The following is a 12008-nucleotide window of genomic DNA, read 5'->3' as shown; positions in this document are numbered from 1 at the left end:
CTCTTGGAACCGTGTCCAGAAAAGATGTGCCCTTTCTGATTCCCGAAAATCAGATTAAATCAGTGGTTGGACGGTTTCCACTCCAAAACCGTCAGTCCACAACCGCTCCCGTGCCCCTTCAGTCCGTAACCGTCCTGGACGGTTTTCTCCCTCGGCCAACTGCCTTGTCGGTTTCTCCATAACTCCCTGCAGTTCCAACTGCTCTATAACCGCCTTAGCGGTTTATGTCTCAACCGTCCCAGTCGGTTAGGCGTATAGGAACTGCTCCTGTAACCGGCCAGGTAAACTGTTCCGAAACTGCTTAGTAACCGTTCCGGTAACCGCCTTGTAACCGCTTCGCTAACTGCTTACTAACCGCTCCAGTAACCACTCGGTAACCGCCTCGGATAACCGTTCCCAACAGTTTCCTTAGCTTTCCAGTACACGTTCAGCTCAGTACATGTTCCCCAACAGAACGTATATCCAGTCAGTCCTTACATAGACTAACTGATCTCGGAAGACAAGTCCAGCTGCCTTGTCTGAATCCGTCCAGCTTAGTCCGACAAGCTCAACTGCTATGTTCGGACAGACAGTATCGTCTTAACCTGACTAGTACTATCCCGATGACATGTCCAACATGTCTGTCCCGTCTGATCAGTCCGACCTTGGACTGATCCAGTTCAGACTGCGGAACGGGGATGCTACACAGAGCCCGCGTCGACCTTTTATCTAATAAATGCATCCCTTCCAGAAGTCGGGGTTTGTTGCACGTATTAGCTCTAGAATTACTACGGTTATCCGAGTAGTAGTTACCATCAAACAAACTATAACTGATTTAATGAGCCATTCGCAGTTTCACAGTCTGAATTCGTTCATACTTACACATGCATGGCTTAATCTTTGAGACAAGCATATGACTACTGGCAGGATCAACCAGGTAGCATTCATAAATCAGGACAAGACCACGTCATATTCCCGCAAACACATGGAAAGTGGGAACAGACGCAGACTTGACCGTCATCTTTTGTCCGGAGACAAACGTGCTTAGCGGGACAGAATTTCTTCGGGTCACCGCCATAATATTTCCGCAACCGAGATCTCAGCAAACAGCTTATTCACCTTTGCGAACAATGCATAAACTATGCAAAGACGCAAGGATCACAAGTGCCGGCTTATGTGTTCACGACTTCCCCACCGAAGGAGATGCCGCAAACAACATTTTAAGCAAAGCTTAACAATTCCTTCCAGATAGGTACGCTACACAGGCCCCGGATCAGTTCAACAAGCATAAAACTATGCTAGTGAAGAAACTGAGGAGGATAGTTGGTCTGTAGTTGGGTGCGCGAGCACAGAGCCTACAAACACTAGCTATCCAATCACCACTCATACGCCGAATGTTCATTTGCCCCGCTAACATCAATCTTTCCAACCACTCTTGAGATGTAATCAAAAAAGCAACTGGAAGACGGATGAAACCAGGCCAAGACCATGCAAGCGCGAAAATTTGAAGTTAGGGGCAAAACGGTCCACCGGAAAATTCGCCGGAAAAGTTCCCGGAAAATTCACCGGGGACAATCCGGCCATCGACCTCAACCCAGCCCTCGATAGTGTTGGACCGAACAGTCCAACACTACGTACCCGAACCGTTTGGGTACTGGGGGGTAGGAGGCTCAAGAGAGTGCCTACCCCTTATATATACAAAACGCTTTTTTTCAGTCTGTCACCAGTAGACATTGGTTGTGTTCCGGGGAGTATTTTTAATGTAAAAAACAAAATACTTCGAATTTGAATCTGATTTTTTGCATGCTTCATAAGGATGGTTAAAGCTATTTTCTGGTAAATTTTCATAAATTTCTTTTGCTTCTAACCATGTCTTTTGCATGCTACAAAGGTCGGAGTTTTGTGGTCTAAACGGATGTCTACAGCAACTTTTGATCAACACTTGACATCCTAAACTCTTTGTTGACATATTTTTGATGTTTCCTTTCAGAAAACTTTCTTCAAAAATATTAATTTTTGCATTTTTGGCTTCTCGGGTGATTTTGGCTGCCCGTGGGTGATTTTGGCCCACGTGGGCTGTCTGTTCAGTACACACACTGTCATGTCCCCGATCCTAGATAGGATCGGCCGGACGGGCCATGGTGCGGGGAGACGCACCAGTCAGGTCATTAGACCTTGAGACAAGCGTATCATGGCCCTGAATGAAGGTTAAGGGCATCAGTCAGCTGAGACTTAACCAGGATACGATGGAAATAAGGGTAAAGGGGCTGGGTGAGTGTTTAGGCAGCTGGACGAGTGTTGGTTTGAGTTCAATCAGCTCGGTTCAGCTGGTAATCAGTTCACCATGATCTGTTCAGCTCACAGGAGCTGGTGGGCTAGCTCAATCAGCTGGGAACAGTTGGGGGTCAGCTCAATCCAGTGAACGGTGCGTTCTGGTTCGGATCAGTGTGGGCGAGTCCGGGACGGTTACTGGGCGAGCCGATGGTCCGGGTGCAGGACGGTTCAACCAAATGGGTCTTAGGCTTGGGATAGGGAGCGGGCAAGCTCCCAGAGTGTGAGCTGAGGCTCAGTGATCGATTTGCCAAAGGAAGAAAAGGGGAGAAACCGCCAAGGGGCGGTTATGGGACGGTTATGGGACGGTTTTGGGAAGAAAGGAAGGGATTTTGGTAACTGTTCGCCCAGGCGGTTGGGGACAGTTTAAATCGTCTTCTCTCTCTCATTTCTGATCATTCTGGTCGGTTTTTACTCATTCCACACAGAGAGAAACACAGAGAAAATTCAAGAGAGAAAGAGAGACAGAAACTTTGGATCGGCCGATTTGATCCAAGAGATTGTTCTTGAGTGTTCCTGGTGTGTTTGGGCGTGTGATCAAGAGGATGGATTTGAGACAGAAAGACAAGGAGAAGGCAAAGGAGAAAGAGAAGGAAGTCGCCCCTGGAGACCGAACTCCTAAGGTGAGAGGTGTGGCCAAGAGTAACCGGACAAGGCCGCGGATGATGGCCGTGTGAGCCTGGCCGGTTTGGATCGATTGGCTACTCCTTACTCTGACTTCTTCTACTCTGTTTCTTCTTATATGTTGTGCTATGGAATGTTTTATGTTGTTACAGGAAAGGATTCATTGATCCTAAGGCCTTGGCCTGATCAAATTCCCATGAAAGTCCCTTGTTCTTGTGTGGGCTGTTCATGGCCGAGATCACTATGATCTGAGCCGATTCTTTTGAATCTGTTTATGGGAATATTTTTCTTCTGAATTATCATGAATTATCATGAATTTTATTTGGTATTTGGATCTCTTTTTAAAGGGGTCAGATTTGACATTTTTGATGATTGTTCTTGACTAGATTGGATCCGACCATGCAATGTGATTTGATTCTTGTTTTGTAATCTAACCTTGTGATTGTGTGGTTGTTTGTGTTGGATCCAGGACCAGAAATGGACCGTGGTAAGGGAAAAGCACCATGAGGACCGCGGCCATGGGAAGATGTGTGGTGATTGGGTTGATTCTGAAAATTGTGTGATTATTGTAGCCTATTGTGCAACTTGTGAACTTATGCGATTCTAGTATGTATTCTATTATTTAGGATGATGAATGATGTATGAACCTTGGTTAATATCTATGAAGTATCTATTTTCATTAGTTGATGCTTGATTGTTTAAGTGTGAATGTTGGAACCTCAAAACTCTGAAAAAGACTTAGAATTATTTAACACTTGAACTTGAATATGAAAGATGGAATTGGTTGCATTGTTTGGTGAGGCCGCGGTCTGGTTGGATTGAGGAATCCAGGATCGGGTCTTACAAGTTGGTATCAGAGCATTCTTGATTCTAGGATTTGTTGGGTTATTGGTTCACCACACACTTGGCCGTTTGGACTCATGGTGAGATAGTTGGGTTCTAAGTAATCTTTTCTACTGATTAACTTAGGAGTGATTGAGGTTTGTGTGTTCAGTTGTGGACTAACCTTTTGTTTGTGTTTGTAACTCCTAAGGGAACAAGAAGGTATAAATCTCGGAAAGGAAAGGAGGCGACTGGGGCGTCTGGAGCAGTGGGGCAGGATGGTGCTGAACAGACCGGAGTGTTACCAGCTGGAACCATTCCAACCACAGTGCTACCGGCTCTGGTGGAGCAGGTGGATAATGCCACCGGACTCCCAGTGGGTCCAACTCTTCCTACTGAGGTTAATGAAACTAATGTGGACGAGCAACAAGAGCAAGTCCATGGAGAAGATACTGGGTCATCCAACGTTGGTGCTGGGAGTGGCCAGAATGTTGATGCAAACAATGTTCGGGTCACTGGTGCTGAGGAGGTCATTGAGCCGACCATAAGGGGCTTGGTGGAAGCTATGCAGGTCATGGGAGCTCAGATAGCCTCCTTGACACAGGCGTTCACACCATTGGTGAACTCGTCCGTAGGACAGGCTAATCCCCCGGTTCGGGTTGCTGCTGGAGTGACTGATGTTGGTGCTGGCCGTGTGGCCGAGGTGATTGAGATAGACCCACCGGTCAGGCCAGTGCATGGTATGGACTACCTGAAGGTGCTGGAGCATATCTCCAAGTTGGGAACCAAACACTTTGCTGGAAGTGTTGATCCTATGGAGGCGGACGAGTGGAGAACCCGGTTGGTTCGGAACTTCAAGTCCACGCGTTGTCCTGAGGACTACCAGAAGGACATAGCAGTACACTTCCTGGAGGGAGATGCACATAACTGGTGGTTAGCTTTGGACAAGCGTACCAATGGCACCATTGAGCATTTTGCTGACTTTGAGGTTGAGTTCAACCATAAGTACTTTCCTGCTGAGGCGTGGGATCGTTTGGAGTCCAAGTTCCTGGACTTGACTCAGGGACGGAGGACTGTTCGTGAGTATGAAGAAGAGTTCAACCGACTCAGAAGGTATGTGGGAAGAGAACTGGAGGATGAGAAGGTTCAAGTCCGAAGGTTCATCCGAGGCCTAAGGGTGGAACTTCGAACCTACTGTTCTGTTTGTAAGTTCCACACGGTTTCTGAGTTGGTTGAGAGGATGGCCTTGCTGGAGACCAACCTCACCGAGGAGGGTAAGCAGAAGCTGAAGAGTGTGGTGGTATCCTCGGGTCAGAGTGGTGACAAGAAGAGGAAGAGGGACTCGACCGAGGAGGGTAAAACCTCAAGTGGTAGGTCAGAGTGCCCTAAGTGTGGACGATACCACGGTGGAGAGTGCTGGAAGGCCATGGGTGCCTGCACTCGATGTGGTAAGATGGATCACTCAGCCAAGGATTGTCCAAGTCCGTTGGGTGAGTCCAGGACCTGTCACCACTGCGGCCAGAAGGGCCACTACCGCAGGGACTGCCCTAAGTTGCAAGGCAACCAAAGTAAGGGACGTGGGGAGGCTAGCAGGCCAGTTCAGGGACGAGGCCAGACCTCCACACCTCGTGTGTATGAGCTATCCAAGGATGTGGATGGGGCTCGGCCTTTCCAAGCGATCAATGGTAACACTCTAGACTACTACTTTTACAATTCCAGTAGAATTGCATGGTATGGAATCTAGGATGGATAGATATACTTTGATGGGTCTTGTGTAGGGACCTTAAGTATTGGTGGTGTGGAAACACACACACTATTTGATACTGGAGCTACACATAGTTTTGTGAGTCCAAGTATGATAGGAAAAGGTTTGTTCCAGTATGGAACATGGGATGGTCCTGAACGAGTGAGTGCGGCCGGAGGGCAAGTTATGAACTCACTCGGTCTGGTTAAGGACATCCCTGTGGTGATCTTGGATAGGCCGATGCCTATAGATCTGATTGTTGTCCCCCTCAAGCATCATGAAGTGATCTTGGGCATGGACTGGTTGGGAAAGTATCGGGCAACTCTAGATTGTCACCGGGGAAGGGTGCAACTTGAGAATGAGTTTGGACCCCCGATCAAGTACCAAGGAATCAAGCCAACCTCTTGTAGTTTGGTGGTTTCAGCAGTCCAAGTAGAACGGATGCTTGGAAATGGTTGTGAGGCCTTTTTGGCTACCATTTACACTGATGAGGTTGTAGGGGCCTGTGACCCAGAGGGTATACCGTTGGTTCGAGAATTTCAGGATGTGTTTGGGGCACTACAGGGCATTCCCCCTGATAGGGCTGACCCATTCATCATTGAATTGGAACCTGGAACGGCCCCGTTATCAAAAAGTCCATATAGAATGGCACCAGCTGAGATGGCAGAGCTGAAGAAGCAACTTGAGGAGTTGCTTGAGAAGGGGTTCATACGCCCTAGTGTATCACCTTGGGGAGCACCAGTCCTATTCGTTAAGAAAAAGGATGGTAGCTTTAGGTTGTGCATTGATTATAGGGGTTTGAACAGGGTGACTGTGAAGAACAAGTACCCTTTACCCAGGATTGATGAGTTGTTGGACCAACTCCGTGGAGCCAAGTGGTTCTCCAAGATTGACTTGGCCTCTGGGTATCATCAGATCCCCATTGCACCAGGTGATGTGAGGAAGACAGCATTCCGAACTAGGTATGGTCACTATGAGTTTGTGGTCATGCCGTTCGGACTGACCAATGCACCTGCTGCATTCATGAAGATGATGAACGGCATCTTCAGGGAATACTTGGACGAGTTTGTGATCATCTTCATTGATGATATACTCGTGTATTCCAAGACAAAGGAGGACCATGAAAGACACCTTAGGGCGGTGTTGGGCCGCCTGAGAGAACAGAAGCTCTTTGCTAAGCTAAGCAAGTGTAGCTTCTGGCAGAAGAGCATTGGATTCCTTGGGCATGTGGTGTCTGATAAAGGAGTCTCAGTGGATCAAGATAAGATCAAATGTATCCAGGAATGGCCACAGCCAAAGAATGCTACGGAAGTGAGGAGCTTCTTAGGGTTGGCTGGTTATTACCGGAAATATGTCAAGGGGTTCTCGAGCATAGCTCAACCTATGACTAAGCTGACAGGCAAGGACGTGAGGTTCACATGGTCTGAGGAGTGTGCGAAAAGTTTTGCAGCACTCAAGAACATGTTGACTAATGCACCTGTCCTGGTGTTGCCTGAGGCTGATCAGCCTTATGTGGTGTATACGGATGCATCCATAACTGGTCTTGGTTGTGTTTTGACACAACATGGGAAGGTGATAGCCTATGCTTCCCGGCAGTTAAGGAAGCATGAGGGTAACTATCCAACCCATGATTTGGAGATGGCTGCAGTAGTATTTGCATTAAAGATATGGAGATCATATCTTTATGGTGCCAGGGTGCAAATACTCACAGACCATAAGAGTTTGAAGTACATATTCACTCAGCCTGAGTTAAACTTAAGGCAGAGGAGATGGATGGAATTTGTTGCAGATTATGATCTGGACATAGCTTATCATCCTGGGAAAGCTAACCTAGTGGCTGATGCCTTGAGCCGCAGAAGGGCTGAAGTGTCATCTGAGAGGGAGGCGGATGAACTGGAAGGGATGATCAGGTCCTTGAACCTCAATACCTTGGTTGGTTCAGATGAGCCACTGGGATTGGAGGCGGTGAACCAGGCCGATCTCCTGACCAGGATCAGGCAAGCTCAGGGCCTGGATGAAAATCTAAAGAAGGTAGCCGCCAATGACAAGACTGAGTACCAGACAACTGACAATGGTACCATCTTGGTCAATGGTAGGGTCAGTGTTCCTAATGATAAGGAACTCAAAGAAGAGATTATGAGACAGGCTCATAAGTCCAAGTTTTCAGTTCATCCTGGACTGAACAAAATGTATAGGGATCTGAAAAGGTACTACCATTGGGTGAGGATGAAATCTGATGTTGCAGAGTGGGTGGCTAAGTGTCCCACTTGTCAACTGGTGAAGGCAGAACATCAGGTTCCCAGTGGTCTACTTCAGAACCTACCCATACCAGAATGGAAATGGGATCACATCACAATGGATTTTGTGACTGGATTTCCCACGACCAGGAATAAGAAAGATGCGGTATGGGTTGTGGTTGATCGGCTGACCAAGTCGGCTCATTTCCTACCCATCAAGAAAGGGGATGGGGTCGACAGGATAGTGCAAGTGTACCTAGACGAGATAGTGAGGTTGCATGGTGTTCCAGCAAGCATTGTCTCGGACAGGGATCCAAGATTTACATCTTATTTCTGGCAGGCTTTCCAAAAGGCCTTGGGAACCAGAGTGAATATGAGCACATCTTATCATCCTCAAACGGATGGGCAGTCTGAAAGGACAATCCAAACCTTAGAGGATATGCTAAGGGCATGTGTGTTAGACTGGGGAGAGTCTTGGGAAAAACACTTACCTTTAGTGGAGTTTGCTTATAATAACAGCTTCCATACAAGCATTGGTATGTCGCCATATGAGGCTTTGTATGGTAGGCCGTGCAGGACACCCCTATGCTGGACCCAAGTGGGGGAGCGTAGCATGTTGGGACCTGAGATTGTAGAACAGACCACTGAGAAGATCAGGATGGTCAAAGAGAAGATGAAAGAGGCGCAGGACCGCCAAAAGAGCTATGCGGACAAGCGTAGGAAACATCTTGAGTTTGAGGTCAATGACCTGGTGTATCTCAAGATGATTACCTTTAAGGGTAGGACCAGGATTTCTGGACGAAAGAAACTGGACCCTAGGTACTTGGGTCCATTCAGGATCATAGAGAGAGTGGGTGCAGTGGCATACAAGTTGGACTTGCCATCGGCAATGGATGCATACCACAATGTGTTCCATGTATCCCAACTCCGGAAATGCTTGTCTGAACAAGACATTGTCTTGCCTGAGGTTCCTGCTGACCTTGGTAAGGACCTGACTTTGGAAACCTTGCCGGTTCGGATTGTGGATCGGTCAGAGAAAGCTATGAGAAAGAAGACAGTTCCCATGATCAAAGTGGTGTGGGATTACAATGGTAAAGACCTCATCACTTGGGAAACAGAAGCAAAGATGAAAACAATGTATCCGGAGTGGTACAGACAATTTCTTCCTGATGAAACACTTAACATGGATTCGAGGACGAATCCCAAGTTAGTGGGGGAGACTTGTCATGTCCCCGATCCTAGATAGGATCGGCCGGACGGGCCATGGTGCGGGGAGACGCACCAGTCAGGTCATTAGACCTTGAGACAAGCGTATCATGGCCCTGAATGAAGGTTAAGGGCATCAGTCAGCTGAGACTTAACCAGGATACGATGGAAATAAGGGTAAAGGGGCTGGGTGAGTGTTTAGGCAGCTGGACGAGTGTTGGTTTGAGTTCAATCAGCTCGGTTCAGCTGGTAATCAGTTCACCATGATCTGTTCAGCTCACAGGAGCTGGTGGGCTAGCTCAATCAGCTGGGAACAGCTGGGGGTCAGCTCAATCCAGTGAACGGTGCGTTCTGGTTCGGATCAGTGTGGGCGAGTCCGGGACGGTTACTGGGCGAGCCGATGGTCCGGGTGCAGGACGGTTCGACCAAATGGGTCTTAGGCTTGGGATAGGGAGCGGGCAAGCTCCCAGAGTGTGAGCTGAGGCTCAGTGATCGATTTGCCAAAGGAAGAAAAGGGGAGAAACCGCCAAGGGGCGGTTATGGGACGGTTATGGGACGGTTTTGGGAAGAAAGGAAGGGATTTTGGTAACTGTTCGCCCAGGCGGTTGGGGACAGTTTAAATCGTCTTCTCTCTCTCATTTCTGATCATTCTGGTCGGTTTTTACTCATTCCACACAGAGAGAAACACAGAGAAAATTCAAGAGAGAAAGAGAGACAGAAACTTTGGATCGGCCGATTTGATCCAAGAGATTGTTCTTGAGTGTTCCTGGTGTGTTTGGGCGTGTGATCAAGAGGATGGATTTGAGACAGAAAGACAAGGAGAAGGCAAAGGAGAAAGAGAAGGAAGTCGCCCCTGGAGACCGAACTCCTAAGGTGAGAGGTGTGGCCAAGAGTAACCGGACAAGGCCGCGGATGATGGCCGTGTGAGCCTGGCCGGTTTGGATCGATTGGCTACTCCTTACTCTGACTTCTTCTACTCTGTTTCTTCTTATATGTTGTGCTATGGAATGTTTTATGTTGTTACAGGAAAGGATTCATTGATCCTAAGGCCTTGGCCTGATCAAATTCCCATGAAAGTCCCTTGTTCTTGTGTGGGCTGTTCATGGCCGAGATCACTATGATCTGAGCCGATTCTTTTGAATCTGTTTATGGGAATATTTTTCTTCTGAATTATCATGAATTATCATGAATTTTATTTGGTATTTGGATCTCTTTTTAAAGGGGTCAGATTTGACATTTTTGATGATTGTTCTTGACTAGATTGGATCCGACCATGCAATGTGATTTGATTCTTGTTTTGTAATCTAACCTTGTGATTGTGTGGTTGTTTGTGTTGGATCCAGGACCAGAAATGGACCGTGGTAAGGGAAAAGCACCATGAGGACCGCGGCCATGGGAAGATGTGTGGTGATTGGGTTGATTCTGAAAATTGTGTGATTATTGTAGCCTATTGTGCAACTTGTGAACTTATGCGATTCTAGTATGTATTCTATTATTTAGGATGATGAATGATGTATGAACCTTGGTTAATATCTAAGAAGTATCTATTTTCATTAGTTGATGCTTGATTGTTTAAGTGTGAATGTTAGAACCTCAAAACTCTGAAAAAGACTTAGAATTATTTAACACTTGAACTTGAATATGAAAGATGGAATTGGTTGCATTGTTTGGTGAGGCCGCGGTCTGGTTGGATTGAGGAATCCAGGATCGGGTCTTACACACACGGACGTCCGTGTGTGTCCGTCAGCACACACAGGACGTCCGTGGCCGTCCGTCAGCACACACAGGACGTCCGGCTGTCCATCAGTACACATATCAGCACGCTCCGTGGACTGTTCGGGTGATTTTGGCCCACGTGGGCTGTCTGTTCAGTACACACAGGACGTCCGTCAGCACACGCAGGACGTCCGTGGCTGTCCGTGTGTGTCCGTGTGTCCGTCAGTGCACACAGGACATCCGTCAGCACACACAGGACGTCCGTCAGCACACACAGGACGTCCGTCAGCACACGCAGGACGTCCGTGGCTGTCCGTGTGTGTCCGTGTGTCCGTCAGTGCACACAGGACGTCCGTCAGCACACACAGGACGTCCGTCAGCACACGCAGGACGTCCGTCAGCACACGCAGGACGTCCGTGGCTGTCCGTGTGTGTCCGTGTGTCCGTCAGTGCACACAGGACGTCCGTCAGCACACACAGGACGTCCGTCAGCACACGCAGGACGTCCGTCAGCACACGCAGGACGTCCGTCAGCACACGCAGGACGTCCGTGGCTGTCCGTGTGTGTCCGTGTGTCCGTCAGTGCACACAGGATGTCCGTCAGGACACACAGGACGTCCGTCAGCACACGCAGAACGTCCGTCAGCACACGCAGGACGTCCGTCAGCACACGCAGGACGTCCGTGGCTGTCCGTGTGTGTCCGTGTGTCCGTCAGTGCACACAGGACGTCCGTCAGCACACACAGGACGTCCATCAGCACACGCAGGACGTCCGTCAGCACACGCAGGATGTCCGTGGCTGTCCGTGTGTGTCCGTGTGTCCGTCAGCACACGCAGGACGTCCGTCAGTACACACAGGACGTCCGTCAGTACACACAGGACGTCCGTGGTCGTCCGTCAGTACACATATCAGCATGCTGGCCCTTCCTGTGGACTGTTCGGGTGATTTTGGCCCACGTGGGCTGTCTGTTCAGTACACACAGACTGTCCGTGGACTGATCCGTGTACTGAACTCATATCAGCATGCTGACCACACATATCAGCATGCTGGCCCTTCCCGTGGACTGTCCGTGTACTGATTTTGGACAACTGATGCACCATGTCAGTACACATATCAGCACGCTGGTCCTTCCCGTGGACTGATCCGTGTACTGAACTCATATCAGCATGCTGACCACACATATCAGCATGCTGGCCCTTCCCGTGGACTGTCCGTGTACTGATTTTGGACAACTGATGCACCATGTCAGTACACATATCAGCACGCTGGTCCTTCCCGTGGACTGATCCGTGTACTGAACTCATATCAGCATGCTGACCACACATATCAGCATGCTGGCCCTTCCCGT

Source organism: Brassica napus, unplaced genomic scaffold, assembly GCF_020379485.1.
Source record: "Brassica napus cultivar Da-Ae unplaced genomic scaffold, Da-Ae ScsIHWf_1615;HRSCAF=2228, whole genome shotgun sequence".
NCBI classification, from domain to species: Eukaryota; Viridiplantae; Streptophyta; class Magnoliopsida; order Brassicales; family Brassicaceae; genus Brassica; species Brassica napus.
Note: the sequence above shows the minus strand (reverse complement) of the source record.